A 26,903-nucleotide genomic window follows, 5' to 3' on the forward strand; every position below is an offset into this window, starting at 1 on the left:
ATCTTTTTTTTGCCCTCAATATTTCTTCTTTCTGTGTGTGCTGCATTCTGCAGCACACATGGAAAGAGGAAAATTCCTCAAGGGATTGTTTTTGTGCAGGAAGGTATGCCTTCCTGCACAAAAATAATTCTTCTTGTACCGTACCGTAGCACCATTATACCTTAGTGCATGTTAGTGCTAAGCTGCCAGAAGTAAGCCAGTGCTATGAAAGAGGTTATTAAAAAATACAAGTGTACCATAGTGTCATAAATATGATGCATTTCTGCTGCTCCATTTCACGCAACGCAGCACAGCAAGTTGCCTTGCTGCACTGTCTTGCAAGAAAGAATAGTAAATCCAGCCCTTTATTTTTAGTAAGTTTACCTCATCCCTTTGTTCCAAACACAGCGGCCCTCTCTTGTGATGTTGCTGCATGCAGATGTCTCGCAATTCATCATTGTAGCTTATTTCTGGAAGAATCTAATTTCTGACTGCAGAAAATGTAACAAGTTTCACTCGGTGGCACCCTGTATCGCCTGCGCTTTTCGTGTACTATTTGACATAAATTTCTGGCTCGAGAACAGAAATTATATAATCTAGTTGAAAGATGAATGATAACATCACAGTCTCGTTTAATGACTTACTTTAGGGTTTTGACAAAGACAGATGTTGCATTGGAACTAGTCTGCCCTTAAGAATACCCTCAAAATATTGGCTTGAAATGTATATAGGCTGGCAAATACATATACAGCATTAAAATGCAACAATCCTCTATATATTTTACAGTCCTTCCATCTGACACAAGTCCATTTTGATGCACATGTCCCATATCAATGTAAATTGCTACTTTCTCCAATCGGTCTTCTCTTGCTCTTACATCTGCATTATCAAATCACATATGTATTGGTTTTAGCAGTGACAGGCCACAATTTACAGTGCTGTATAAAGCACAAAGATTATAGTAAGAATTCACAATTGACTTTGAGATCACATAAGATAAAAATACAAATAATCATTTAAGTTCAGTAGTTTAAAAAACAAATACACTGTAGATGACCATATGTCCAAGCTGCAACTTCCTAGATTTTGGTATTAGAGATCTTCAACTAAGCAGTAAGCCAAACCTATATGCTACCCGGTAATGCACTTAGTGCATAAAATGGGTAGTGAAGGGTAATTAAGTGCTATTGGTTTAATGATCGTAAAGTGCAGGTGCGTAATGCGTGCATAATTTACGCCTCAGGCCATTTTATTTATGCCTCCGTTAAAATAACTCAGGGAGGGCGGCTTAATGTGTTAATATGATGGAAATCTAGGGGAAGATTTATTTGGTTTGAAATTGTCATTTGGGCAGATATAATTTAAGAACTTACAGTCATAAAGTGCCAATGGGTTGACCCTACCATCAAAAGTTAGCTAGGCCCCCAGGGGGTACCCCTCGAACGGTCCACCTATCATAGCACTTACAACAATTAAAAGTGCTTTTGCAAAAAGGAAATCTTTGATTGTTCCACATAAAGGGCAAATGCATTTGTGCTTCCCTCAGTAGCGACCCGTCAGACAGTCTTCTGATGAGGGAGGAATCACAAAACACTGGAGTCTAGGGATACAATTTCGAAAGACGGCATTAGCTGAAAAATAATATGAACATTGTGTCAAAAGCTGAACTACAACTACCAAGACACTATGGGGTAATGGCGCTGTTGCATGTAAGCAGTGCATTTCTACCCACTTTCATTGATAAAAGGCTCTTGTGAGCCGCCCCCAAGCTGACGAGCTTTGGAATGCCTACAAGCCATGAGTGAGATTATACCTGAGAAAATTGGCAGCATGTCCAGCAACCTGTAAATATTCTGTACTGATGAAGGAGGAATCCTGAAACACTAGTGTCTAGAAATAGGATTTCAAAAAACGGCATTAACTGAAAAATAATATGAACTTTGCTCTAAAATCTGAACTACAACTACCAAGAAGCTATGGGGTAATGGCGCTGTTATATGCGAGCAGTGCGTTCCTACCCACTTCCATACACAGTCAACACAAAGCTTCTAAATTTAGCAGAAAAATTGACTTTCTTCTTTAGAGTAATTTAAAGGGACCAAATATTTTCGTTTGTAACATCGCTCTAAGGGCATAAAGTGCAAGTGCAAATAGCTGTTCCCTCGGAGTTAGCCCTGTGACAATCAACAAGTCAATGCACTGAGTATCAGTAAAGAGTTTGGCTTTCTCTAGTAGAGCTCAAGTATTTTTCTACTTCTCTTGGTGTTAACCCCTCCAGTAATCATCACGGTTTCTCTAAGATTGCGGGAACTTTTCTCCTTTAAGGATGACTTCACCATTGGAGTATCTCTGTAGTTAGCTCTAGGAGCATATAGTACAGATGTGTTAGTCTTCCAATGAGTTAGCTTTCTCCATTAAAGTGCAAGTTCTTTGGCAATTCCCTTTATTTACCCTTCGTGTGTCTGTAGGACTTGAGCTATAGAAGACATTGGGGGATATTCACACGGAATTATCGGATAGATCTAACACCCCATTCACAAGCTGGTGCAAACTGCAGACAATGCCAGTATTCCAGCGATAACTGCCACCACCAACTAACCCTAATGAGATGCACAGTAGGTGTTCCCGTGCAAAAACACACAAAAAACCACAATACCACTTTCACAACGAACTGCCAGATCTGCGATGGGAACGAAAAACAGGCGATAAGCCAGGGTAGCAGCAGGGAATCAACACCTGCCTTTTGCTGGTGTTAAGCACTACGACTACCTGCAGCATAAAAGGGAGCCCAGCCAAGAGCCACATCGGAACACCCACAGATGCCATGAACACAATGATCATGCAACGCGGATACCCATGAGGGCCACAATACCCACCGCAACCAACCCAGGCCCGCCACCACCCCCAGGACCCCCCCCCTCCCGGGAACACCACAGAGGCAGCGTACACAAAGACAGCAGACCCACCTGATACGCACCTGCCGCCCACACCCAACACCAGAGGAGGACATTGCCTACCACAGGCCCAAAAGGACATCCATCCCCCACATCCTGACCCACATCCCCCACCTGCCGATGGTACCAACCCAGCAGACAACCAACATCTCACCGCAGACAAAGCTGCCAGTTGTGCAGCACATGCCGGCCTCTGGTACCATCCAACCAGTAAATGCCAGAGTCGGAGGAGTCACACAGCCAGCCCCATTCAAGGTCATCACACCTGTCTTGGATGCCAACATCAGCCTGGTACCCCAGCACCCCTACGTCACCCACGCTGTGCAGGAGCAGCTGGAGACCAAGCAAGGCCCCTACGCCATAGCTGGATTTCCTCATGTATCAGGGACAATTAACTGCACACATGTACACCTTGTGCCCCCTGCCCACACTGCACACAACTACCACAACAGAAAGCACATGCATACCATGAATGTGCAGGCAATAGTGGACCGCCCGGGACTCCTCAACAATGTTGTGGCCAACTCCCCACGCAGAGTGCATGAAACTCACATCTCCCAACATTCCATCATCACCCAGCGCTCCCAGGATGGCACACATGGAAATGCAGTGCCCGTTGGTAAGTCCAAAATATACACACCACAAACCTCCAGCCCACAGTCATGCAACTCACGACACTGCCAAGGGGCACGCAGCACAACTACATTCAACATGACACACAATATGCCAATCTACCAGACACGCCAACACAACTCCATGTGGAAGCCAGCCCTGCCCTGTCCACAACCCAGCCACGGCATGGCTCCACAGACACACAATAGCGGGATGTGAGGAGAGGCATGGAGCAGGAATGTGCGAGAGTGGCAAGTGACTAAGGAATGTGAACCTACCCAATGCCAGGTGTGGCGTGGAGGTGCGGACAGACCACAGAGTGCGAACCACGGAAATGGCCATGGGGAGATCAACTGCTGGTGCATGGAGTGTAGTGGTCAGTGGACGCTACCATGTCCCCACAGGCTGTGGGGTAGAACATGAAAATGTCTCACGTCACATCCGCCCCTGCATGTGCGTGTGTAGTGGTTGGACATGCATACGCCAGGTCTGCGCAGGGGTGTGAACAAAAAGCCCGTCACACTGGTCGTGGTTCTCATTCGGAATGGACAACGCGTCTGCCAGGGTGGCGCCTCTCGGCCGACCACGAGTCCTGCGCTTAGCGCGGCGAGGCCTGCGTCCCTGTGCGCCTGCTGCCCCCCGGGCCGCTGGTCCCCAGACCCATCATGCCTACCCCAGCGCACCAACGAGGCTCCGCTCACCTGCCTACACCGGCGTGTGTCAGTGAGGGCCCACCATGTGCCGGTACAAGCTCTAAGCACCAGTTCGGCAACCTCTGCAGCCTCCGCAGACCATCGCTGGCCACCCCGACGCTGACCCACATTACTCCTTTCTCATTGACATACTCCACCGGCGTCCCCGTTGGCCCAGTAGGTCCCAAATGTGGAACTGTGTCCTGAATGGCAGTGACCCCAAGTCCGTGGCAGCGGCCACAGCACCAGACTCCCTTCGATCAGTGAGGCATAATTCCACATAGCAGGCCTGCGACAAGTGGTGCCACTAACCCTGTTCAATGCATGCCGGCGACATGTGGTGCACTAACCCTGTTCAACACAAGCTGGCAACACATGATGCCACCAACCCTGTTCAACGCAAGCAGGCGAGACATGGATGAGGGCTCAGGCCTACCCTGCGGACCAGTAGGTCCCACATCCAGCACATAGTCGCGAATCATGAATGGCAGAGTCCACAGCAGTGAAGGCACAGAGAGGAGTAAGAGGAAGATGCGGCTCAGTCTGGACAAAAGCCGGATCAGAGTCATGGAGGTGATCGAACACTATCAACAAGTGACCTGGTGCCATCAACCCTGTTCACCGCAAGTCCGCGTCCCGTGGTGCCACTGAACCTGAACTACGGAGGTCAGTGGGGCCATCCAACCTAAGCCGGCGACACTCAGTGAATGGCCCGTGCTGACCGCTGCCTCAGGCCTACACTGCGGTCTAGTAGGTCACACTTGTGGACCTGTGTCTTGGGTAAGATGTGGAGGAGTCCACACCATTGGACACACCTCATCGCATGCGGCATCCCTGAACAGCACTGGTGCCACTAACTCTGTGCGCAATGAGTCATGTGCACCATCTGGTTGGACCTTGGTGGCATCTGAGTCCATGGCCTGGTGGTCATCTGCATCTTCATCTGGCAGGACCGAGCTTGATGTTCCACATGTGTCAGTTCCATTCATCTCCACCATAGTGACTGTTTCAGCATGGTCCTGCCCTCTGCATCATGCCCTGGCGGTACACCTTCCATTGTCCACCAAGACACTCAGCGACAAGCCCCTTTGTCATCTATGGAAACCTGCTCTGCACTCGTAATCCTGCACCAGTGCTCCGCAAGTCAGCAGCTCGTGGCGGTAGGCCCGTGCAGGATGCTGTGCATCCAGGGCCGCTAACTCTGTGCAGCACAAGTCAAGGGGCCTTTATGGTTGAATGGTTGTGTCCTTCACGAAGTACACTGTTGTCGATTTCTGACTGCACCAGGCAGCCCTTGCTGGCTGGTGTGCACACACCCCACACACATCCAACACTCGGTATGTGTGCCATCTGAGCAAGTGTGTCCGTGTGGTCATTGGATCAGCATGATGGGCACGGGCCCTGCAACATCACAGTGTGCTGTTTCATCGGACGTTACCATGTCACCTCAGCGTTGTCAGAGACCCTGGACATGTAGCTGCGCACGCATGCACCCCCCTGCATGCAAAAGCGGCATGTGCCGGTCCTGCGTACGTCAGGTCAGTGCAGGGGTGTGCTGATTCGGCAGGAGTAGCATGGCGTGGCTCAGACCTGGCCTTAGACAGGATGTGTGGTAAGTGTGTCTCTGTGTTGGGGTGTTGTCACCACCAGGGCCACAGTAGCCGATGTTGCAATGTGGCATGCACCAGGAGGGCGGGCCCGCACGTTCGGGGACATGTAGGAGCGCATGACCGCTCCGGGTCTTGGCACATGCATGCCAAGTGTTATCTGTATCAGTCCTGCGGATGCATGAATCAGTTGCCTGGCCTCATTCGCAGCGTGATCACAGCCAGCCATGGGCTGTACACCTGTGTCCGCCCTGTCCGGTCCATTGGCCTACACTCACATGTCCGCACAGCTTCAAAGGCCAGCATTACGGTGTTGTTGGCATGACGCTGGACATGCGCGGACAGGCATTACAATGGTGTGCCGTAAGAGTGCACGTGATGCAGCCGCGCAGTATACACAGGTGTGGGGGCTAGTGGGAGGGAGGAGAAGCAGTGTGGCAATGTAACACACAGTGACGCCGCTCACGTGCCATGTGCTGGGCATATCGTCCATGATTCCCAGGGTCGCAGACAGCCCACCACATCCACAACAGGCCTCTGTACATCTTCTGTATGCATTCAGATGGTGAAGTTACTGTAGGGATGAAAGGCCTTTCTCTGAACTATCAGGTGATAGCACATCTGCAGCTCCGAGCAGGAACTTGCATGTGGCCAGCACCCACTGACAGATACGATAGCATTTGCTTGCGACTCACACACTACACACTGCCCAACGTGAGACCATGTACACATTCCACACACAGATGTCCTTGGTTGTAGTTAGCATGCGTGAAATGGCCTTCACACGTACTCCCACCCCACCCCAGGCCTGCATACTTTGCACACAGACACTGCTCATTGCACTGAGCTGTGCCATTTCATCCACAGGACTGGCGCAGGGCAAGCCAGTGCCGCTTCAAGCAGAGCCACTGACGCAATGGGAGACCATCCCGGACACATGCTCTACTCCAGTCACGTGGACCTGTACCGTGCACGTCTGCTGCATGTACTGACGTGGTGGACACCATTTCCTCCATGTCATCCAGCTCCTGGTGTGGCGTTGGACTCCCACCTCCGGTGTGCATTGCTGCCTTCTTGTTGTTGGCGTGGGCTTACCAAGCAATTTCCATCCTTCATAGTGACAATAAACCTCAGGATCGCAGTGGTCAAAGAAGTTGTAAAGGAAAATCTAAGGACACATGACAAACAAGGAGCACTAGAAAACCAAAGCTGTACTCCCTGCTTGTTTGTGCGTTTCGCATCATTCTGGATGTTCTGTTTTTCTTCCATTATCCTCCTCCGCTCTCAGATTGCATTCACTTTGTCCAAGATGGCTGCCATGTACAATGTTTTGTTGCCAATGGGGCTTGTGGGGTTGTATCCTGGCTCGGGGTGCCTCCATTGTGCTTGGCTGTTGTTTTCTGTTTGGTTTGTTTTTCTTTTTCAGGCTTTTGTTGTGCTTATTCTCTCCTGCCATGTGTGTATTGCAGGCCTGGCACTGCTTATCGCTGATTTCCTCATCGCGCTTTGGCCCATCGCATGTTTTTTCATGTTGAAGTTTGTGTTTTTATCTTCGTCTAGGTGGTTGTATCGAGGACATTGGCCTCGTTTTTGGGGGACTATCGCATTGTACCACTGTGTTGTGAATTCCACGTTGACACAGGGTTATTTTCCCGCAATAGGCTGCGATGTGTAAAGTTGCGTTAGCATTTTTTGGTGATGTTTAGCACACGTTCTTGTGAATATACCCCATTCTCTTTTGAAGGTGCCACGGAAAAGACGCAAGGATTTGCTTTCCCAATGTGGGTCTAGATGAGAGTATTGGGTAAAAACAAAGAAACACTCAGTTATAGCATTGCACAAACTCCTCGTACATAAAATGCAGATGCACCCTCCTGCCTTCAGTAATATCCCCTTTTCGCACGTAACATTATTACATCAGATGAAAACAAGGAAGGAATGCTTTTTCCAATGCGTTTTGTCAAAAGACCATAGATTTGAGTTATTTCAATCTTGGTCCAATAAAACGTTTGTTAAGTTCGTAACAAGTTCTTGCTTTGAGCTTTGCAGGAGCGTTAGAAAATGCTAATTCTGGACTAGTAGATGTGTTAGGAATCTTTCAAACGGCAAGCGCATCAGTGCTTTTGAGGTTCCAGTGTAGTTTTTAGATATGCACAGGCTTTCCCAAGCCCATACTCTTGACATCCAGGAGGCGTAGTTATAAGACGAAACAGCCAAGACTATATTTTCACTATCTGATCTCAAGCTGCTTCATTACACTTCATGGTCTTATGCTTGAGAAAAAGTGGACGTAAATAATATTTTTGTGTATTTAGCGTATGGTAACACAGCAGGAGAAAGTGAGCTAGTGTTTCAGGGCCTCCCAGGGAACACATGCACAGATCTGTTCCCACATAAGGTTTTCTTCACCATCTTTCAGTCACTGATGGCACTGGCAATGTGCCCAATCGGAATTTTGAATAGAGAGTTCTCTTTTCTACTGGTCAGATTTCATTCAGGAAAGTTTCAAAGCTGTTGTCTTGTTTAAATGACATCCAGCGTTTTAGCGAAGGACCTGACCGACTTATCTTCCCTTGATTCGTATGCTCCCAGTATGCCTTCAAAACCAAATCAAGGCTAGCCTTTGGGATAGTCTCTGGTTAGAGCTAGAGGGCCTCTCAGCCAATATTGTTAAAGGGCATTTGATATATGGGCAAACAATAGCATAGAATGATAACTTTGATTCGTCATGATATCTGATATTGTGGATCTGTAAGATGCAAGCTCCCCCAAGGACCAAGTTTGGAACCTGATGCTGGTGAAATGTATAACTCGATCTTTCAATTTCTAAGGGGCATATTATCAAGTACAGCGTTAAAATTATCTCCGTTTTAGCGGCAGAAAACTGCTGCTAAAGCGGCGATAATGGGCTTGATAATATGCCCTGGAAAATTCCAATAGAAGCCCATGTTCACACCAGAACATGGGCTTCTATTGGAATTCTCAAGGGCATATTATGAAGCCCATTATCGCCGCTTGAGCATCAGTTTTCTGCCGCTAAACCGTTGATAATTTTTAACGCCGTCCTTGATAATATGCCCCTAAGTCTACTCTCAAGCCGACCATCAGCGTTCCACAGCCCAAGTGCAGTAGCTGTCGTATGAAGTTGTTTTTGGTGATTTGGATGGATGGGGTTTTTCTATTGCTCCAGTTCTCTGTGCCATATAGACGGGACTGCAGAACAATTTTTTCTCAATTTTGCAAATCTCAGCACCGCTCCAGCTTGCTAAGCCGGAAGTGTGTCACTCTTGGACAACTGAGGGTCCCACAAAAGTTTGCAGTTCAGATGAATTCCCAGATAGTCACAGGTGGACAAATTATCCAGAGGCTTGCTATAGACCCTGAAGGTCGATCTCAGGTTGGGTTTTTGGTTAAGGATCATGTACTTTGTTTTTCCAACATTGATGATTAGACTTCCTGTAGCACAAGCGACTCAAATTCCGCCATCAGACAGAGCATATGATAGCTCAGTTCTGGCAATTAATACTGCATCAAATGTAAAGAGTAGTATTGGAATCGTCTCTTCGATAATTTTTGGTGCGTCTTGACTGAGATTCGTCAGCGATGACACAATGTTGTTTAGGTGGCAATTGAAAGTGGCTAGTACGCAGCCTTGCATGACACCTCGTTCTATTAGAATCTCAGCTGTGTAATGGCCTCTGGTGCTGTTCCTTACCCGATTGGTGTTACGAGAGTGCAGTGCAATTAATAGCTTCTATAGCTTGTTCGCTACCCCCAGCTCCTTTAAGATTTGCCATAGTGTAGAACTATTCAACTCTATCGAAGGCAGTTTTGGAGGTCGATGAATACCAAAAATAGAGCCGACTTTTTGAGAAATATATATTTTGAGCAGATGAGATTTAATCTGATTACTTTGTCCACCCTGCTCTGACCTCTCCTGAAGCCCGCTTGGTATGGAGATAATACATCTATTCCTTCCATCCAGTCTCCAAGCCATCTAATAACAGTTTCCTGAAGATTTTATATACTTCATCAAGCAATGGAGTAGGTCCATAGTTTCCTTGGAGATCTTTGGGCACTTTTTTGTGTAATGACACTGTTGTTGATTTTCTCCATGAGAATGGGATCTCTTCATGAGACCAGATGTTACTGAAAGGTCAAGTCAGTACAGATGACCATAGGGTTAGATGATTTCAATAGATCTCTGTTGGAACTTTTGCCGGCTGCTGTGTGTGGCTTTTGGGCTTGAATAGCTTTGACCCCAGGATTGAATAATAGGGAGAAGCACTAGCAGGAATAATTAATAAAGTACAGGGCTTTAAGATGACTACAGTTAATAATAAATGGTCAATAAGTTCCTGTTCTAATAGAACATTTTCATTTGTGTTTGCCTTCAGGGCAGCTCTCCCATTATTCTGTTTTCGTTGTAATAATTCCTTTGGGGTAATGTTGCCTCCTGACACAAACTGATTGTGCAAAGCTAAGCTGTTTGTTCTGCACAGTATATTGTCTCATTCATTCAAGGAAAAGGGTTGTAAATTGATTAATACAGAGCTGCGGACATATATTTGATTATGGATTCTCTGGAGGACCTTCACAGCCCTATCTTACGATCCACCGGAATTTATTGGATTTTCTTAAATCTACTTCATCCAGTAGAGCTTGCCAGAGCTTTTGCAAGTGGTGTTTCATTTTATGCTTTATCAGATCTTCATACTGCTTTCTGATGATGTCATTGAAAAGCTGTTCACTGTTGTCTGACAGGTGTACATTTGTTAGGGCTGAAGGCAACAGCATATTTAATTTGAAACATTCCACATCATACCAATCCAGACAGTCTGTAGAAGAGCATTCAGATGCAATATGAGTTTTTTTTCTTCTAACCGCAGCTGTCTGTGCCAGAAGTGCTTCATATTTTTTCTGTTGCAACTCCCTCACTTCTATGTCTGTAATTAGGATCGAGGCTTGCAGGGTCATCCATTTGCTGCTAGACGTATAAATCTTTGGGTCGCATTTGTCATTGGTATCAACAACATTCTTCTTGTTTGGTTTCATGGCGATGTTTAAGCCACCTGCAAATTGGACTCTCATATCAGCAACACAATGCCATTCTTCATTATTAATTGCCATGTAGTCGATGGTGCTTTGCCTTTGGCAAGCTCTAAAAATGGATTTTGGAGGACCATTGACGGACAACTCAGTGGGTGCATGCCTTTCTCATCTAGAGCTTCTTTCTTTGTACTCGTGCAATATTCTTTAGAGGGTAAGTGTATGTTCCATGTGCTATCTTCATTGACTATCGTGTGATCCAGCATTAAAGGATGCATTTTTTAATTGAAGTCCCACCACATAACAATATGCAATCGTTTTAAGTAATGTTAAACCCTACATTGATGCTTTCTAGTGGCTTCTTTGTCATCTCTGCCAATCTTTTCACCATAAGCTGGTCTTTGGATAGCAGAACATCAGACTTGACCAGAGCCCATCCATCTGGTGGAAAATAAACATTTGGGGTCTTAACCCCTTGTATGCCCATGACGAGCTGGACTCGTCATGGAGCACAGTCACGCTGTGCCCATGACGAGTCCAGCTCGTCATGAGGCATACCCTAGGGAATCCCTCTGGTGCGGGCACCAGAGGGATTCCCTTTTGTGCAAAATAGCCTCGGGAGCTGGGGAAGAGCTTCCCCAGCACCCGAGGCCCCCCCCTTTCACTGCAATGACGATCGGCGCGCACGTCGCGCCGACGTCATTACAGTGAAAGTGAAACTGAAATGAGCCAAGAGGCTCATTTCAGGTTTCACTTTGTACGTGCTCAGGGGGCTATCTCAGCCCCCTGAGCACGTACAAAGACGGGAGAGGTATTGTTGGAAAGGGGAGAATCTCCCCTTTCCAATGGTATCCCTCCCCAGTGGATCCCTGCTTGGGGATCGCCACAGGAGGGCGATCCCCAAGCAGGGATCCACCCACTAGACACCAGGGAGGGGGGGGCGGCCCCTTGGGCAAGGGCCTTTGCTCCCCCCTGTGTATATTTGGCCATTTTAGTCTTTCTGCCCCCCCGGGGGGGTAAAAAGCCCACTAGACACCAGGGAATTGTAAAAAAAAAATAGAGGTGGGGGCTGCCCAAAACGGGCAGGCCCATGCCCCCACCCCCCCATTACTACAGTCTTTCTGCCCCCCCCGGGGGGCAGATGGGCCATTGGCCCCTAATCTGCCCCTTCGGGGGGGCAGAAAGCCCACTAAACACCAGGGATTCGTTTTTAGTTTTATTTTTAGGGTGGGGGCTGCCCGCAACGGGCACGCCAATGCCCCCACCCACCCGCCAGCATTACAGCCTTTCTGCCCCCCCCGGGGGCAGATGGGGCAACGGCCCCCAATCTGCCCCCCCCGGGGGGGGCGAAAAGCCCACTAGACACCAGGGAATTGTTAAAAAAAAAAATAGGGGTGGGGGCGGGCCAAAACGGGCAGGCCCATACCTCCACCCCACCCCACCCCCCAATTATTACAGTCTTTCTGCCCCCCCTGGGGGCAGATGGGACATTGGCCCCTAATCTGCCCCTTCGGGGGGGGCAGAAAGCCCACTAAACACCAGGGATTTTTTTGGCGCAATTGTTTTTAGGGTGTGGGCTGCCCGAAGCGGGCACGCCAATGCCCCCACTCTCCCCCCCACAAAAATGTCAGTCTTTCTGCCCCCCAGGAGGCAGATGGGAGCTGTAGCCCCCAATCTGGACCCCCATGGGGGCGCAGAATGCCGACTAGAAACCATGGATTTTTTTGTTTTATTAGTGTAGAGGTAGGGGCTCCCCAAAATGGGCATGACAATACCCCACCCCACCCCCAGAGAAATTCCAGTCTTTCTGCCCCGCCGGGAGGGCAGATGGTGGCAGTGGCCCCTGATCTGCCCCCTGGGGGGGCAGAAAGCCCAGTAGGTGCCAGCGAGTATGCAGGCTTTTTTTATGCGTTGGGGTGGGGGCTACCCAAAATGGTCATACCAATGCCCCCACCCCCACAAAAAATAGCCACAGTCTTTCTGCCCTTTTAGGGGCATATCAGGATGAAACCCCCTTCCCCGATTCCCCCCCAGGGCGGCAGAAAGCCCACTGGGCTACGATTTTTTTTTTTAGCAATGTGCATACCTGTGGATTTTGGGCCCTAGCGCAGTTGGCACGTAGGCAAACCTAGCAAAACTGTACATTCTTTAAAACTAGTCACCGAGGGGAATCCTGGATGGGGTGACTTCACTGGCTCTCACCAGGTTCTGTTACCCAGAATCCATTGCAAACCTAAAAATGTGTTCAAAATAACACTTTTTCCTCACATTTCTTTGTCGGAAAGTTCTGGAATCTTCATGGGTCCACAAAATTCCCCCCACCCTGCGTTCCCCAAAGTCTTCAGAGAAAAATGGTACCTCACTTGCGTGGGTAGGCATAGTGCCCAAAACCTATTGAGGAGACATCAAAATTACCTATCACAAAACAACCTGGTTTTGCAAAAGGGGTCCTATGAGTTTTTGGCCCCGGGCTTGGCGGCCACCTAGGGAAAGCTACCAAACCCACACATTTCTGAAAACTAGACACCCGGGGGATTCCAGGGAGGTATGGTTTGCGTGGATCCCCCAACGTTTCCTTACCCAGAATGCCCTGCAAACCTCAAATTTGGCTAAAAAAATCACCTTTTTCATACATTTTTGTGTGGGAAAGTTGTGGCATCACCGGGCTGACACAAATTTCCTTCCACCCAGCGTTCCCCCGGGTCTCCCGATAAAAACGGTGCCTCACTCGTGTGGGAGGCCCAAGTACCCGCGACAGGCAAGGTCCCAAAACGTATTGAGGCGACATGAAAATTGCCTACCTCAAAACGACCTGGTTTTGCAAGGGGGGTCACCTGGGTTTTTGGCCCGGTGCTCGGCAGCCACCTAGGGGAACCTACCAAACCCACACATTTCTGAAAACTAGACACCCGGGGGATTCCAGGGAGGTATGGCTTGCATGGATCCCCCAACGTTTCCTTACCCAGAATGCCCTGCAAACCTCAAATTTAGCTGAAAAAAATCACCTTTTTCACACATTTTTGTGTGGGAAAATTGTGGCATCACCGGGCTGACACAAATTTTCTACCACCCAGCGTTCCCCCGGGTCTCCCGATAAAAACGGTGCATCACTCGTGTGGGAGGCCCAAGTACCCACGACAGGCAAGGCCCCAAAACGTATTGAGGCGACATGAAAATTGCCTACCTCAAAACGACCTGGTTTTGCAAAGGGGGTCACCTGGGTTTTTGGCCCGGTGCTCGGCGGCCACCTAGGGGGACTGTTAGACCTGGCACCATTGGCGTGGGTCACCCTTCCATTTTTGTCTGTGCCTCAATGTGTTTTTGTGTTGGTGTTAGCTGCTCAGGGCACTGTGCCACTGCCATCCAGTGCCACAGTGCAAGTGCTCCCTATGGTAAAATGTATTATGTGAATCGACTTCCACGTTTGGCATATGTGGTTTACTATCAGTCCCTAGTAGAGTGCACCAGGGGTGCCAAGGGCTTGTATATCCAAATGCTGCTAGTGGGCTTGCAGCGCGGATTGTGCCACCCACCGAAGCAGCGGGGTAAAATGTGTCTAGGATCTGCCACTGCAGAACCTGCGCGCGGTCTGGTACCGTCGCGCTGACTGAGCAAGTGTCCCCACTTGCCAGTCCCTAAACCTTCCCTTAACTACATGTTAGTCACCCCTCTGGTAGGCCCAAGCGCAGGGTGCATTGTAGGCATAAGGTAGGACATGCCCTGATGTGTGTGGCATGTCTTAATAGTGAATTACAGCCATTTTCGTTTTTCACTATTGAAGGCTACCTGCTCTCCATAGGCCAGAATGGGCTGCTGGGATCGCTACACGCTGTGACCCCAGTGGACTCAGAGAGCATGGTAGAAAGTCATGTTTAGTATGCCTGAACTCGGGATAATAAAATACATCTTTTAGTAAAGGTTATTTTAATATCCTGGGTTTGCAAACGCTACTTTTAGAAAGTTAGCCTTTGCGTGCCTGACCATCTCAGTCCGCCTCTGCTGTGGGTGTGTGTTCTGCCTAGCAACAGTACAGGAGCAGGGCTGGGGGATTCCAGGAGACAGGTTGGCTGCCAGGTGGTGGGTAGAGAGATTGTACCAGGATGGGTGGGAGGAGTACACCCTGACTCTTGAATAGACCTGTGCTCTGCCACCACAAAGCCGGCTCCGCCCCCTGTGGAGTGGCTGATGTCTCTGCCCTGCTGCTGAAAGGAAAGAGCAGAGTCACCAAAACAAAGTACTCCAGAACTGGACTGAGCCAGGCCCAGGCCCCCTGGCGCTAAAGAACAAAAGAATCACTGTATAAAAGTAGGAGCCTGGCTCCTAAGAAATCAGATCCAGATTGAACCACGAAGGAACTCTGCCCGACTAGAAGGACCTGGGAAAAGCTGAAGGAGGAGTAACTTTCCCTGACCTGGGGGATTGGCCTGCAGTAGGTGCCTTGCTGAGGAAGGAGAGGAAAAAGACTGAAAGAGACTTTTGCACTTTGTTCTTCAACTATCTCCAAGGGCTTGGAAGAAGAGCTTGCCCCCTGAACTGAACCCCAGGACCAGTGGGTTCACCGTGTCTCCGCTCGTCTGAGAACTCGAGCCGTGTGCTTTCTCCCGCCGGAGTGCTCTGCGCACCTTGCCACCCCTCCTAGGGCCGTGACACCCAGAAGCCTGGCCGCTTCCCCTCGCCGAGAGCCCCGCTCTGCCTGAGTCGCTCTGGACCCATCGAGGCTGGCCACCCCGCTTCCCTGTCACCTGCCTGCCACTGGAGCGTGCCTGGTGCCCTCCCGCCCTCCCGCCGGATTTCTAATTGGGAAGTGAAATCAAGCCTCGGACGGCCGCCCGTACGTCGTGACGTATCCGGCCGCCCCGCTTTACCTCCCAGCCTGAGTCTGACCGTGCCGCCCTCCGCAGTGACCTCCCGCACCGTCCGTGCCGGAGGCCCTGGGCCGCACCTGTCTACCGAGAGCCGCCCGCTGAATTCTTGATCCGGAGACCCGCGAGGTGCAGAACCTGCATCTCCCCCGAAGACTCGTCCAAGCACATCGCACGTTCCCAGGTACAGTGAACTCTCTATCGGACTCGGGGTCCGCAACGTTCTGATTTCCCCGTATCACTGTACCCCGGGTGCACTGCGCCTCATCGTGACTGGACCGACCCAACCGAGCCCTGTGAAGCGCTCGTGATCGAATAAGTTACCAAAGAAAAGAACAGTGCCTAATTATCATATTGTGGCTTCCATTTTGCAACCGTTATTGATGGTCTTGTACATGCCTGCGTAACAAAGAATCTTTTATATAAAGCATCCGTATTTTTGATACAACTTACGCCTGGTGTCCGTTTGTGGGGGATCGTTGTGATTTACTGTGTGGTATTATAAATGCTTAACCGACAGCGCCCTGAAGTTTAGCCCTGACTGCTCGCGCCACACTACCTATAGGGTGAGCAGGGGTTGTTCTGAAGGGGTAATTCTCTCGCCCTGAATAGAAGAAGGGACCGCTGCTTGTCACAAGTACCTACCTGTGCCAACCAGAGGTTCCCCATTCTAACAGGGACCTACCAAACCCACACATTTCTAAAAACTAGACACCCAGGGGATTCCAGGGAGGTATGGCTTGCGTGGATCTCCCAACGTTTCCTTACCCAGAATGCCCTGCAAACCTCAAATTTAGCTGAAAACATCACCTTTTTCACACATTTTTGTGTGGGAAAGTTGAGGCATCACCGGGCTGACATAAATTTCCTACCACCCAGCGTTCCCCTGGGTCTCCCGATAAAAACGGTGCCTCACTCGTGTGGGAGGCCCAAGTACCCGCGACAGGCATGGCCCCAAAACGTTTTGAGGCGACATGAAAATTGCCTACCTCAAAACGACCTGGTTTTGCAAGGGGGGTCACCTGGGTTTTTGGCCCGGTGCTCAGCGGCCATCTAGGGGAACCTACCAAACCCACACATTTCTGAAAACTAGACACCCGGGGGATTCCAGGGAGGTATGGCTTGCGTGGATCCCCCAACGTTTCCTTACCCAGAATGCCCTGCAAACCTCAAATTTAGCTGACAACATGACCTTTTTCACACATTTTTGTGTGGGAAAGTTGAGGCATCACCGGGCTGACACAAATTTCCTACCACCCAGCGTTCCCCCGGGTCTCCCGATAAAAACGGTGCATCACTCGTGTGGGAGGCCCAAGTACCCGCGACAGGCAAGGCCCCAAAACGTATTGAGGCGACATGAAAATTGCCTACCTCAAAACGATCTGGTTTTGCAAGGGGGGTCACCTGGGTTTTTGGCCCGGTGCTGGGCGGCCACCTAGGGGAACCTACCAAACCCACATATTTCTGAAAACTAGACACCCAGGGGATTCCAGGGAGGTATGGCTTGCGTGGATCCCCCAACGTTTCCTTACCCAGAATGCCCTGCAAACCTCAAATTTAGCTGAAAACATCACCTTTTTCACACATTTTTGTGTGGGAAAGTTGAGGCATCACCGGGCTGACACAAATTTCCTACAACCCAGCGTTCCCCCGGGTCTCCCGATAAAAACGGTGCCTCACTCGTGTGGGAGGCCCAAGTACCCGCGACAGGCAAGGCCCCAAAACGTATTGAGGCGACATGAAAATTGCCTACATCAAAACGACCTGGTTTTGCAAGGGGGGTCACCTGGGTTTTTGGCCCGGTGCTCAGCGGCCACCTAGGGGAACCTATCAAACCCACACATTTCTGAAAACTAGACACCCGGGGGATTCCAGGGAGGTATGGCTTGCGTGGATTCTCCAACGTTTCCTTACCCAGAATGCCCTGCAAACCAAAAATTTAGCTGAAAACATCACCTTTTTCACACATTTTTGTGTGGGAAAGTTGAGGCATCACCGGGCTGACACAAATTTCCTACCACCCAACGTTAACCCGGGTCTCCCGATAAAAACGGTGCCTCACTCGTGTGGGAGGCCCAAGTACCCGCGACAGGCAAGGGCCCAAAACGTATTGAGGCGACATGAAAATTGCCTACCTCAAAACGACCTGGTTTTGCAAGAGGGGTCACCTGGGTTTTTGGCCCGTTGCTCAGCGGCCACCTAGGGGAACCTACCAAACCCACACATTTCTGAAAACTAGACACCCAGGGGATTCCAGGGAGGTATGGCTTGCGTGGATCCCCCAACGTTTCCTTACCCAGAATGCCCTGCAAACCTCAAATTTAGCTGAAAACATCACCTTTTTCACACATTTTTGTGTGGGAAAGTTGAGGCATCACCGGGCTGACACAAATTTCCTACCACCCAGCGTTCCCCCGGGTCTCCCAATAAAAACGGTGCCTCACTCGTGTGGGAGGCCCAGGTACCCGCGACAGGCAAGGGTCCAAACCGTAGTGCGCCTCAACAGGCAAGGGTCCTAAACGTAGTGCGCCTCACTACGTTTTGGGCCCTTGCCTGTCGCGGGTACTTGGGCCTCCCACACGAGTGAGGCACCGTTTTTATCGGGAGACCACTATTTGTTGTTGTGTTCGTGTGAATGTAGGAGCTTGCTGGTTTCGTGTTACAGTGTTCTCAACACAGAACTTCAATTGGCTCACTATTGAAGGGGTTGGGACGAGCTAGCTGCAGCTTTCAAAATTGGATTTACGCTTCAATTGAACTTATGCTGATTTTCTGGTTTGTTTGGACTCGGTTGCTCTAGAAAGATAAGGGGATACAATTCAATTTTTGGTGGCTGTATTTGAATACACCATGCCTTCATCAGGTTTGCATGGGTGATGATTTCATATTTTATTTTTGTGGTGGACCATACTGTGTGCAGATTATTTGCTCCGATTGTTATTTGATTGAATGAAGTTTACTGCAAGCAGATCATTTGATCCTATATCTCCTATGGCTGGCAAGGTGTTTATAAGTCACAAGATGTGACATCTATTGAGGATATCTTGATTCCCATGCGATGTATTCTCAGGGGTAAATTTAATCATCAACTGCTCTTTAGTAGTGTTTATGCTACCCTGGTTGGCGTCATGTGAAGTACTTATTCACATGTTTCCTAGCCTGGGTTCATTAGATGGTTTTCTCCTAGCATCCAATGTTGATGGTTGAGCACTGTCATGCATTAGGTTTACTACTTTTGCCCTGGGGTATACAGTATCGACAATGGCTAAGCCAGTGGGTAGGGTTGTTGGATCACGTAGGATCAAAGCTTGGAAGTCTCAATGAATAGATTGTCTAATGCTTAAAACCATTTGTTCTACCCTTGCTTCATCAGGTAAGCAGAGTCCTTCATTTGGGACATGTGGTCTTAGCTGGAGGTTAGTGATCTGAGCCGCTAAGCAACAAAAGCTTTTGTCATCTGCAACTCCACAGGGACATTGTGATTTGCTTGTTTGATTTATGTAGCTCATTGGTTGCCTTTATTGGGCATGGCTTCTTGAATTTCCTGAGTTAAATCAGTTTCATAGTGTTCGCCCTCTGTGTGTGATGGCACCGCTATTTCCTCAGCTATTGGTGTTTTTTATCAATTTCTAAATTCCAATTTAGATGGGGAAATTAACCTGCATCTTGTTTCCAGTACCGCGCGGACCTGGCTTGGCAGTTTGGACGGGACTGTTCCAATGAGGAACAGGGTCAAGACTGATATGCATATGGTTGTGTCTAAACTGGGGTGGCATTGTGAGCAAAAGAACAATGGATTTAACCCAGATCTTTTGACTGGGGGTGAAAGTTTTGATTTGGTCTGCATTCCAGCCATCATTTGTGTGTCTTTTGAATAATAGGGAAAGGGCAGGAACGCGCTGTACTTAACACTGTACAGTGCACTCCTGTAATTTTCCAGCACTCGCCACTGCTGCCTAATGCCAGAGCAGGCTCTCTTGCACCACGGTGCAAGGGAACCTGTGTTGTAGGCAGGATTGTTTTTGTGCAGAAAGGGACATTTCTTGCACAAAAACAATCCTCAGATTCAATTTCCTATTTCTATGAGTGCTGCAGAATGAAATACACATAAAAAGTAGAATCAACGAGAAGAAACAAAGATATTTCTCCTCGTTGTGCCACTAGTGGGGATGCATTCAATTCTGATGCATTCCCAGGTCTACCACTCTTGGTGAATCTGAGAATTGATTAGAATACATTGGTGGATATGTGGGAACACCCATGCTCCACCCATGTAATGCCCTCACCACGCTGTGTAAAGCAAGGCAGGTACTTGCGCTGCCTTGTTTTACAGTAAATTTACCAAGCCACGCAGGGTAGCCTTGCATGGCTTGATAAATCTCATTGTAGGTTTTGCGCCACTCTGTGTCACCTTGCATGGTGCAGGGCGACACAAAACCAATGATAAATATGCCCCTGATTGTTTTGGGAGTTTCTTTTAGAAGAACAAGAAAAATATCTTGACTTGGGCTTACAAACATGGTCTCACTTGGTATACTGGTTGTCCTTCAGTGTAATTGAAAACACTATCAGAAGGCAGAGAACTCGTCGCCAGGCAGAAAGAATCTGATAATATGGCAAGGTGAACTCCATCAGGCGAACCGATGCCAAGACCTCCGACGATCTGCCAAGGAGTGAATGAACATGAAAATGCTAACTTTCCTATTCACGAACTTCTGCAATTCTGTGCAAATCACCTAACATCTCAGAAACAGTATTGAGGCCAGTACTCACAGCTCTGTTAATATCCAGGAACATTTTGTTTAGCTTAGCCAAGCATTAAAGCAACTGGATTCGTTTGGATTGCATTCAATGAGGCAACCCTAGTACAAAATGATACTAATAGGGGGTAACAAAGTCTTTGTAAACAGGGCACAGAAAACAAGGGTAGTAATACTGGTGTAAATTGTAGCTAACGTAGAATTCCAACCTCAGAATAAATACCATAATTATTATTCTCGTTTAGAGGAAGCCCAAATGTGTAAAAATAGAATCCACTGAGAAAGAAAAAGTGCTGAGAAATGCCAAAAGCTCCTAAAGATATATTACATATTAGAACTGAAAGTCTGCTAATGTTCTATGGGGCTGATAACAGGCATATCTCTGCTTTGTGGAGCGTTGTCTGCCAGTTATCCCTATGGCAAAGTTTATTTCTCCATAAGAAGCTCCACCATCTGACAGGCCTCTAATGAGTACCTAGCAATCCTTCCACAAAATGTGAGGATTTTCTGTTACAATTCAACCCTAAATCCTAGCCTATAAAAAGTGTGTGTCTGATGAACAACCATGGAACACATTGCCTTGGAATTATAGAACAATATTGTCTAATCCTTGCCATAACAATTATAATATTATTGCTAGCAAAACTGTACAGGTATACATATTGTAGATTTAAACACATTTTGAGTGATTCACAATCACCTTGACGGATTCACTTTTTGGAGAGTGTGCTTTTGTGGTTTCTATATAAGTTTAACCCTGGCCACTACCACTGCTAGTTACTCTGACTACATGCTCTTTAAAGATAATTCCCCATTAGTGACACTAGGGAATAAACTATCTTTCTCAACCATTGCCTATCTCTTGTTTATTTGCATTTACGCCCCTCCAATCCAAGCTGGCCTAAAAAAATAGAAAGTACAATGTATCACTGAAAACTCTATAAAGAACAAACTAGCAAACTGATGAGAGAGGCTGCAAAAACAGGGCTTAACAAGGCCAGGGTAGGTGTTCTGGAAATCCCTATCTCCCTTCCTGAATAACTCAGTCAGAAATGGATTACCTCAAGATACTGCTGAATATTATCTCTAACCAACTAGACATATACCATCTCTCAGATCTACTAGGAATTGTTCTTTTACCCTATTATGTCCACACATCTCATTGTTTCCACCACAGTCGGCTTATGTACCATACACCAGAATGTAGCCACGGTTCTGGAAGAATGCCTTAGACATATCTGGGCCTAGAGCCAAACCAGAAACATGTTGACATTAAATAGCATGAAAATCCTCTAAATGTTTTAGCCTTACCAGATGGGGGGATGAAATACTATCTCGAGCCCACCAAGAAGTTATGTGATGCATGTATGTGGTTTCTTAGCTACTCCATTCTTGTTAGGAGACTTTCATATAGTGGTTTAAAAGATTGTGAGAAGAGGTTTTAACACTGAAAGAGATCCAACTGCTGCAAAAAAATCACTAAATGTGGTGAAGAGCAGAACAGCTCATGAAGTATGCTGCCCAAGATGCGTAAGGGCCCAGCACCGTTTTATTGTGGACCTCAGACACCCCCACTAATAGTCCTTTTGACAGATCAGAGGAGAATAACAGACAATGTAACAACACTTATATTCTATTTTGCTGGTACACAATATTCTGAATAAAAATAGTAATTTATGGAGGATATACTGCATGTTTATCATCCTCTCACTTCTTTGTTTTTGGTGCACAAACTATTTTTCTACCATTGGAGGGTACTAACATCATGGAAAGTTGAGCATATCTGGAATATAAATAGAGCTTAGAGGCTATAATATGGTGACCAAAAAAACTCTATAAATATATGAACATCCTGTTCTAGTACTAAGCATTCATTTGAAACCTAATAAATTCCAGGAAGTACTGCTTCACCTTAATTGAACACATTGCAGTAATGTTTTTAGCATAAAAAAGTTTAGACCAGAATATGGTATCCTTAATGACACTGAATCAATTGGATCCTCTATCCCGGAGGTACCTTGGTGTTCCTCCTGTGTGAAAATTAGTAAAACTGTTGAAGGTCAACCAGACCCCATTGGATAGTTTGTACGGAAACTAGGCAAAGATTAACACCATAAATATTCCTGTTGGTTCTGCTCATCAGCTGTGATAGCTGTCCCAGTAGTTATCACACTCACTTAGTACAAATACAGAGCAGTAGGCTGTATCTATGCCTTGAAATATTTGTATGGGTTTATTATAATGTCACTGTATGTTTTAAGGGCCTAACCTTAACCAAATATATTTTTTTAGTACAAACAAGCACAATCCAAGCTGCACATTTGGCTTGTTTGTGCTATGAAGCTAAATCCAATTGAAGACGTTCAAACAACCACTATCATTCAATGGCATATGCACACTCTTCTAAGAGTACACGTTAGTCACAACATCAACATTTTGCAGTTTCCCCACATATTTATTTTGCTTGAATTTACCTAGTTTTCTGGCATATTTGGAACTCTGGACAGAGAGAGGCTACTAACCAACCTCTCATACATGTATTCTGTCACTAAACCATTGCAATTGATTGACAAATGGCAATTGACATGTATAATCTTTAGGTAAGTACTTGACAAATCTGCTCAAAACTTGCATGAGTGGCATAAATATTAAAGGAGCCATGCAAGAAGCAGTGTAGCTAGCCTTGCATCGCTGATGTATGATTTTTAAAACATAGCAACAAACGCGCATAGCAATACTGTAGCACTGCAAGCAAAGCTGAACTATAAGCATGTCAGAATTTTGCATATTGGCATGTTTAAGCCTCACACTAACTTTAAATTGATGATCTGTAAAGTGAGTCTTGAAGCTGGAAAGATTTACTTGCATGATGTTATGAAAAGAAAGTTTCAACAAATTGCAGGTTTCCAAAGTAATAGTCACCAAAGGGCTAATGCAACCTGGATTATGGCAGCGTTCAATTGATAACGTTTGCACTGTTTGAAAATGAAATTTTTATTAAGCTATGCTATGAATAAAGTAGAAATTTACTTCTTGAGACATTTCCTACTTAGTGAAAATCTGATTCAGTGGTAAATTCTGTTGATGTTTAGTACAAATGTCACAAAATTAACTTCTAGAAAGGTTATTATATTTTGCCTTCACTGTACTCGAGTGAAAATCTGTAAATGCAGCCCAGGAACCTCCTACAGTGACAATAATTAGATCATACCCTAGAAAAGTGTGTGGTAACATAATGAAGTATGCTGAATGGAAGACAATGACACTATTGGTGGAGCCTCCCCTGTTGGTTACTCACTGTTAGGTGGCCAATGAAGTTTAATTTAAAGGGCAGATATGTAGTTGTGAGTGGAGTGGGGAGTTTGGGCAGGGTCCCATGCAACATGTCACAAGAACTCCAACACAATTAACAAGTTCACCACCTGCATGAAGTTGCTAACTGGATGAAATCCAACTGTTTCAAGCTCAATATCAACAATACAGAAGTAGTGATCTTCGGCAAGAACACCTCACAATGGGGTGGTGGGGCTACTAATATATCAGGATCAAAATGTTTTTTTACCACGAAGGAATATGAGAGAGCGATTGTGAATTTGGATGCGGTAAAAGCTTTCAACCCTGTTAAGTGGTGATATCTTAGGATCACACTATATCATTTTGGTCTAAGTAAAAATATGATAGATACAATGTTTAAAATTTACAGTGCTCTAATGGCCAGGATCTTGGTGAATGATAGTTTGTCATCTCCAATAAGAAAAGATAGGGAGAGAAGACAAGGCAGCCCTCTTTCTCCTGTATTATTTAATCTCTATATAGAGGCTTTTGCTCAAAGTTTGAGACTAAATGAAGAGATTAAACCTTTAGAAATTGGTGCATATTCAAGGAAGATCTCACTTTATGCAGATGACTTAATGGTTTATACCTCGGATGTAGCTTCTGCCCTTCCACACCACATGACTGAGGTTAGGAAATGTGGTACATTGCCAGGATATGCAGCTAATGAAGAGAAAATGGAGTCAATGATTTGGAAGCAAGATGGTGGAGAGATAACTAGCGCCAGGAAATGAAATATTTGGGATCAAAATAACTAAAGACATTGGGAAAATCACAGCTGTTAATCTGTCTATCCTTCACAAACTTACCTTTCTTTTTGATAACATTCCATTACACTTCGAAAAAAATACGCTCCTGAAACTGCAAGGGAAAATAACATCTTTTATCTGGGCTAGTAGAGGAATATGCCTTTCATGGAAAAATTTGAGACGGAAAGCGGGACTAGGAGGATTGGGTGTTCCAGATTCACAGCTTTATTGCTGGGAGTTCCAAATTAAAAACAATATAATGCTTCTTTTACATCCCGATGAGTCCTTAGTAGGAGTTATATTTAAAGCTATATTGGTGGGCTTACCTGAGGAAGGTTTTTCTTACAAATATGGGGCTCCAGTATTTTTTAGAAGGGCAGATTGAAATGCATACAGAGGGCGGCAAGAACTGGGTACAAGATAAGATCAATTCTGCATATAGCTTACTATAGAAGGTTGTCCCCTATATGGGACTCTCCAGGCAACACATGGGTGCCGATCACGATCCGGCAAAAACCGGGTACGAACCGTCGGACGGAGCATAATCTCCGTCCGACGCGTACCCGGTCGTCAATTTTCACAAACAAAGAATTACGATTCGCACGGGTACACCATTACCGTACGAATCGTAAAAAAGCCCGACCGACCAAAAAAAACCTACCAATGCGATCCGGAAAAGCGCCGACCTGACGTCGGGACGCTCGCAGCCAGCCATTCACGACCCAGGAATTACGATTCGCACCGACGTCACCCCGCACGGTGAATATTTTGCGGCAGCCAAAAACTGCCGGGAAATCAGGACGACGCGAACAAGGACCACCAGTACGCGACGGACAGACGACGACGCGAACAAGGAGGACCAGTACGCGACGGACACACAGGACGACGCGACCAAGGAGGACCCGTACGCGACAGGACGACGCGATCAAGGAGGACCCGTACGCGACAGGACGACGCGATCAAGGAGTACCAGTACGCGACGGACAGACATGGACCCGAACCTACGAGTCATCCCTGCCCTCATAGCAGTCCACCTCCTCTACAGGTTACGACGCAGACGCCGCAGAAGGTCAGAATAACTAAGGGAGGGGGGAAAGTGGGGTGGGGTGGGGGTGGCACGACCAGGGCAGGCCACAAAACAACCACATAAGTCACACACCACACATGGCCTGGACATACCTGACTCCCATGCCCTGGTCACCACGAGGGGGTGGGGGCGTGTCCTGATAAGCCAGCGACCGCCACAACGGAAGTCCGTCACCACGCGAACCGGCAACACAACCAGACAGGTACGTCCCGTACCCACGCCTGAAGAGCGTGGGCACGAGTCGTACCACGCCCACACACACGTCACCCCAAAAATGGCGGGACGGATCGTACCCACGTGGCAAAGGCCTGGGTACGGCCCGCACAAGCATCACATAGCGTGGGGACGGATATGTACGGACCCTACCCCCACCCCGTATGCATGGAGCGTACCCCCACCCCAACAGTGTAAGTACGCACCGTACCCCCACCCGCGTATGCATGGAGCGTACCCCCCATGCCAACAGTGGAAGTACGACCCGTACCCTCACCCGCGTATGCAAGGATCATACCCCCCACCCCAACAGTGTAAGTACGACCCGTACCCCCACCCGCGGACTCACGGACCGTACCCCCACCCCAACAGTGTAAGTACGACCCGTACCCCCACCCGCGTATGCAAGGAGCGTACCCCCCACCCCAACAGTGTAAGTACGACCCGTACCCCCACCCGCGGACTCACGGACCGTACCCCCACCCCAACAGTGTAAGTACGACCCGTACCCTCACCCGCGTATGCAAGGAGCGTACCCCCCACCCCAACAGTGTAAGTACGACCTGTACCCCCACCCGCGTAAGCATGGAGCGTACCCCCCACCCCAACAGTGTAAGTACGACCCGTACCCCCACCCGCGGACTCACGGACCGTACCCCCACCCCAACAGTGTAAGTACGACCCGTACCCTCACCCGCGTATGCAAGGAGCGTACCCCCCACCCCAACAGTGTAAGTACGACCCGTACCCCCACCCGCGTATGCATGGAGCGTACCCCCCATGCCAACAGTGTAAGTACGACTCGAACCCTCACCCGCGTATGCAAGGAGCGTACCCCCCACCCCAACAGTGTAAGTACGACCCGTACCCCCACCCGCGGACTCACGGACCATACCCCCATGCCAACAGTGTAAGTACGACTCGAACCCTCACCCGCGTATGCAAGGAGTATACCCCCCACCCCAACAGTGTAAGTACGACCCGTACCCCCACCCGCGGACTCACG

This window comes from Triturus cristatus, chromosome 8, assembly GCF_964204655.1.
Source record: "Triturus cristatus chromosome 8, aTriCri1.1, whole genome shotgun sequence".
Lineage (NCBI taxonomy): Eukaryota > Metazoa > Chordata > Amphibia > Caudata > Salamandridae > Triturus > Triturus cristatus.